Source organism: Artemia sp. Qi Xiang Cuo, chromosome 10 (genome assembly GCF_049724085.1).
Source record: "Artemia sp. Qi Xiang Cuo chromosome 10, ASM4972408v1, whole genome shotgun sequence".
Classification (NCBI taxonomy): Eukaryota; Metazoa; Arthropoda; class Branchiopoda; order Anostraca; family Artemiidae; genus Artemia; species Artemia sp. Qi Xiang Cuo.
In genome coordinates, this window is record NC_142803.1 from 68,933,827 (window position 1) to 68,940,336 (window position 6,510).

Genomic DNA, 6,510 nt, shown 5'->3' on the forward strand with positions numbered 1-6,510 from the left:
ACATTCTTTTAAATTTTTAAATTTCATTGGGATTTCTGTATTTGAAATGTAATAGTTGGAATATTTCAGTAGTGTTTTGTGGTGGTTGTAATGCAAGAGTTGGAATATGTCAGTAGTGTACAAGCATCTTGTTGAAATATGAAACTTAAGTCTATTTTTGGATAGAAAAATGAAATTATTTAATTAAACTCTGAGCTAATAAGGGTTTTTGACCGTTAACTCTAGTTTATTTTATGAAAATTATTTCAAATACAAGTATATTGTTGAAATGTTAAACTTAATTTTAGTTTTACATACTAATAATTATGATGACTGATTATGATAATTAAATATTTTTTTCGTAAAAATAAAAAATTTTTTTTAAAGCCTCGATATTATTCAACTTTTTTTGTAGGTATCTTAAAATTACAAAATATTATAACGTCTCTAACAAGTGTACTCTATGATTGGTCAGAGACATGATGTGGCTGTCCAACTGTTAGTATATGTCTGGTTATCGACACTACCTAGTCTATTGCACGTAATAAATCAGTATTTTTAACGCAGTAGAAGGATTAACACATAAGTCATATCTTTAAAAAGTGAAGATGGAGCAATTGAATAAAGTGTGTTCACATAACAAGGTTATTGTAGCATTTACTGCCAAAAGGAGAAGTATTTAAACTATGAAACAAGTAAAAGTGTTAGCACTATTTGATATGTAAGCATTCATTGTCAGGACAGTGATGACTTAAATTTCTTTGGAATACCGAAAAAATTTAACTCTTATGTTGTTGGTTATGTGAGATTGAGATCTCCAGAGATGAGTGCACTCACAGAGAATACCAAAATAAAAAAATCGTTTATGATAGAGAACTACTCCTTGCTACTGTTTCAGGTAACGCATTACCTATTTAAACATACAATCGTCACCTGTAGGGTATTAGCATTCAACGGAAGATCACTAAGAGAAAGACCTAATCTTCTATTAATATCGTAAAACATATCTTGTCTATATGCCGAAAATTTTACCTGTGTAAAAATAATGTGGTAATAGACCGTGAAGTTGCCAGAAAAATAAAAATGGCATTGTCAAAAATTATTAATATATAATATAACGATTAATCTATAAAAACAAATCACCACCAAACGTTAATGCCATTTATCAAACATTCAATTAACAAATACGAATAGCATATTGAGCCAGTTGATGAAACACCATTAAAAATTGTGTATGACTGAAAATGGAATAATTATTATGATACTAATCAATAAATAATATATGACAAGATATATAATATCCAGATAGAACCTTGTTACCTATATTACGTAACAGATTCAAAATGTACAAATTTAATAATTAATAATAATAATGTATCATAATATACTTTTTTTATTAATATTCTAAATAGCATTATTTCATTAAAAATATATTATTATTTACATTGTTATGTGTTCATTATTGTTAGAGGCCGCTATCATATCAATCGTTTAGAATGTATAATAAAACGTAGGAGACACAAGAAAAGGAATGTGCATAAATATGTTGTCAGACAACTGTGATAACATTGACAAAATCTCTGTCTCAGAATGAATAAAAAATTTTTAGATCTTTTCAACTCAGGGAGTTCCAAATCAAAAATATTTTCTAGGCAGCTTTAAGATTTGCCAAAGATCGAAGGAAAACTATTTCCTCTAAAAAGCAACAATTATAGTATACCCTTTTTTGGGTTAAACTGATAAATTAGTATCTAATCAAGCATGGTTTCTTACGAGTTTTGTCTAACATTAAAAATAATAACTAATATCTAAAATATACTGAATCCTTAACTAAATGAGACAAGCGCAAGTCATTGACTTAGAATGTCCGTAACTCTAAAACTCAATAATCACTTTTTTTTGGTGATTGGAGAGAAATAGTTGAAGGAGTGAAGAGAGAGAGTTGAATTATTATAATAAAAATTACAAAAGTTTATCCTTTTTATTTACTTTGATAATAAATATTAGTTGTTAACGGATTTTCATACAGATTTTTAAAAAAATCCCCTCAGTTTATCACGCTACCTAGTGACTGATAGTTGCTTTAAGAACTCTGAAAATAAATATTTACAATTAAAATTTAAAACAGTCATAAGGAACATTTAAAGGAATCAGTTACAAAGAGACTAAAGATAGCAACAATCATACTGAAGTTTTCATTCTAAAGAGTTGGGCAATCTTGCACCTTGTCTAGATCGTTATGGTACATATAATAGAAAGCTGTTCTCTGATTTCATGGGTAAAAGGTACACGGTGTCATCCATATTAGTATATGACTCTGCAGAACCAACTGACGATGATAGTAGTGATTCCAATGAATTTAAATTACTGCTACAGGAATAAATGGACATACGGTGCTATGTATGTAGCACCAGGTTAGAAATGTGAAGTTTTTATTAGAAGATGTTGACCTGTTAGTCGGTAAATATAGGGATAAATGGCATCCTAGCCTAGGTAATATTGATATGGGAAAAGAAAACTGCAATTTATGCTGCAATTTTGTGAGTATAACAGTCTAGTTATAGCAGTGTAGTTTTTGTCCATTTAATGACCTAGAGGTTTAGATGGTATCCATATAATGGTAAGAAACCTATCCACATTGATTATGGTAATGCAATATGATCATAGCAGCATGGACTGATTTACCGTGGTATGACATCATACACAAGAAAGTATGACATCATAAGGATTCTTTACGTCATTAACGCTAAACTTGGATAATTACATCATCTATAAATAAATTGGCTTTTTTAAGTACGGTTGTCAGTTTTGAAAAATAAAGCAATGAGAGAAGACTACACGAAGTTTGACAAAATCAACAATCATAAGCTAGAGTCACCTAGAGATAACTGTGTTAAACTTGTTTTATTAGGTGAATCTGCTGTTGAAAAGTCTCGCTTATTTTTCCGATTCGTTAAAGAACAGTTTCACGAGTATCAAGAAAGTACCATTGTAGCTGCCTTTTTAACGCAGAGAGTGAGTTTGGATGACACGACAGTCAAGTTTGAAGTTTGGGACACAGCCAGACATGAGAGGTATCACAGTCTCACTCCCATATATTATCGTGGAGCCTAGGCAGCTCTTGTAGTTTATGATATAACTAATCAGGAAACATTTACCCGTGCTCAGAACTAGATTCGCGAACTACAACGTCAAGCTTCACCAAAAAGAGTGTTCGCATTGGCTAGGAATAAATCGGACTTGGCCCACAGGAGGGCTGTAGAATTTGATTAAGCAAAAGTGTTTGCGGACGAACAAGGACTTCTGTTTATGGAGACATATGCTAAAACTGCCATGAACATGAATGAGATTTTTATTGAAATCACCAAGAAACTTCCTAAAAAAGAAGCTCCTGGTGGTGAAGATATTCAAGGTCGGCGTTTACAGGAATTAGAATGTCAAAAGACAGGTGGCAGCTTTTGTAAATTATCTAATACTTAAAAATATTAACCAAGACATGTCAAAAACTGAGTTAAGTAATCAGTCCTTTTTTGAAAATAGAAAAAAAATATATTAATAAATACCAGCGTTAAGTGGTAAGTCAGTCGCTACTTGGTGCGTGAAGTGGGTCCCTGCTTCCAGTCAAGGTTATTGTTTTGTGCTAGGTCGAACGAAAATTCTACCAATACTTCTTTTTCATAGTGACACATATAAACGTTTTAACTTTATAGTTATTTCTTTTTAAATAGTATGATAGTTAGTTGTTTTGTTTTTTTTCTCTTTTTTCTTCTAGGCTTTTCTTTTTATTTTTTTTAAATCTCAAACTCTTAAATTAAAATTATTGAATTTAATTTATTTTCCTTTTGTTATTTTTCGCTTATTTTAAATTGATGGGTAGTATAATATAAATTTGTAATCATCAGACGTGTCCATTTATTCTTCACAATAAAAATTGAGTTCATGGTAAAAAGACCTGTTTTGGATTCAAACCTATTGCAAAGGATTATATCAATGCAGACAAAAAAATAGCTTTCTCCTGGATTATAAACAAACCTGTGTGGCAAGTTTATCTTGAATGAACTTAATTTACTATTATCCAGCGCTCGTCGCCTGACCATACCGTGTACTTCGTGTGCGTTGGTTTAAACTATTTCTTTAAAGTGAATTTATAACAAGATGAGCGTTTCCGAACTTTTGTAGTCACCTCTGTTGAACTTTTTTTTTGAAAATTTAAGTAGTGTTGATGAAGCCGTTATTTTACGGAAAGGAGTGGACTTTTTTAAAGATTTGGAAACTGTTAAGTCAGAGAAACCAAAGCTATGGAGTTTTGTGAATGAAAATGTATCCCCCTGTCATCGATAGACTCAATTTCTATATCAGTCATAGACTATTTCTAATCAGTAATAGACTCAATTTCTGGTCATCAGCTGGTGTCCAGAGTGCAAGCGACTAAAAAGTGGTGGACGGTGAATATTGAGAAATCTGCAGCTGAAGATTTTTGCAAATCAGAAAAAGAAGCTCTGCCTGGCTCTAGTGCGACAGTTTTATCTAAAAAACACACTGGTGTTATTTAAGAAGTCCCGTCTGATTTTGACATTGAAATGTAACGGATCCAGTTTGGTATAATCGGGTCCAGTCGGTTTGGAACAAGCAAATCGGTTAAACTTGAATTTGCAGACACGATTACGAAAGGATCATTTCTGCGAAACGGTGTGAAGATTGGGTATGAAAACTTCCGTGTTTATGAGTTCAAGCAATTGCCAAAGTGTTGCTTCAAGTGTCGTTACACTGGACACTTTGAAAGTGAATGCACTAGTAGCGCTCCCAAGTGCGCTCGTTGTGCTGGACCTCATTTATCTACGAATAGTGATCGTTGTTCGAAATCTCCGAAATGTGCCAAGTGTGGAGGATCTCATCTTTCTGACAGCTTACGATGCCCTGTGAATAAGAACATCACTGATAAGGTCTATTTTCAAAAATGAATCTGGACATACGCGTAGTCTCATTTAATTTTAATGGAACAAGAGGTAAGGACTTTTTGATTTATGATCTGTATGTTAATTACGAATTTGTTTGTCTTCAAAAACATTTACTGACTGCCTTTATCAAAACTTTTCTGAGACGAAGCAGTGATCACGTTGTTTTTGTGCGTCCAGGTAAAGTTACTCGTGGCCACCCTTCTGGCGGCTTAGCTTGTCTTTTTAAGAGAAGTATTTCTGGTGCGAGTACTCTGGTTTTACAATCATATGACACTTTTCTTGCAGTGCGTCTTGGTACTGTTGTACTAATTAATGTGTATCTGCCTTATAATGATCGTTCAATTCGTTCACTTTAGAATTTATCTTGTGCTTGTAATGGTCTTAAGAATTTAAGTCAAAAAATATCGGATAACAGACTTCGTTTTGTTATTGCTGGTGATTTTAATACCGATCTGGTTTCTGATAATATAAGGAATGGTCAGCTTTTTGATTCTCTCCCGGCTTATAAAATTGTTCGGTAACAATTATATTTGCAAACTCGTGTTACTAAGAAATGAACAATAAATCGCTCCCCGGAAAAAAAGACGTACCTAGACGGAAGTGGAAAGAACCACTTATTATAAAGGCCTATTAGCCTATACTTGAGGATATTTCCTAACTGCTTTAATGATTATGCGATTGATTATATATGTTTTTAAATATTGGTATTATAGAAAACATCAAATCCCAGAGGGACGGATGTAAGAGCCCCTGTCTGCAAGAAACCAAAATCTCTCGCAAAGAAATTAATTAATTAAAAAAAAGAACTTTTATCTGCAATCACAGACAACGGTTGGCACTACGAGTGCATAAATATGAAAATAAAAGAGCACGATAAATAGTGAAGCGAATTCTTCGCTATGACAGTAGTAATACTTTTTATTGTAATTAAACTGGCATTTTTATCGTTTTGCTAATGGAAAAAAAGAGTTGTAACACATTTTAGTTCTACTTTTTAAGAAATTTACTTTGAAAAAAAATGCTTTGCGCATAATTAAATTACTATATAGTGTTTTAAAATAACTTTTAAAACTTTAAACCAATGTATTTTTTGATGAATGTTCTATCTAAGTTTTGTTACTTAACAATGCTTGTGTAAGTTTATTACACAATGCTTGTGTATATACTATGTTTTTAATTTACTTTAAATTTTAACTAGTGATGCAATGTTATATGTAAATGTTTGACCTCGAGTCAAAGTATTAATAATTTTTTTTTTATTGTAGAATAATAAGTTTAATATTCATGTTTGAAATAATAATACAGCATGATAATATGTTTCATTTTAAGATGTGTACTATTTTTGTATTTATTAAAAAAAAAGAGGAAAAAGTAATTAAAGTAATTAACTTTCGAATGCTTTGATATATACGAAAATTGAGTGTTTCATTCTACTATATATTCTAAAAACATTCTACTATACATTCTAAAAATATATAATTTATATGCATACTAATGTGGATATTTATTTTAGAGTTAGCCTTAGCTATTTTTTTTTGGAAATCAAATTTTTCATAACATCCTTTTGGATCCA

The 6,510-nt window shown here is 31.4% G+C and overlaps 1 pseudogene; it reads left to right on the forward strand.

The window, feature by feature from the left end:
- Window positions 1-2,802: 2,802 nt before the first annotated feature.
- LOC148948095 (ras-related protein Rab-5B pseudogene) overlaps window positions 2,803-6,510 on the forward strand; it is a 33,538-nt pseudogene continuing 29,830 nt past the window's right edge.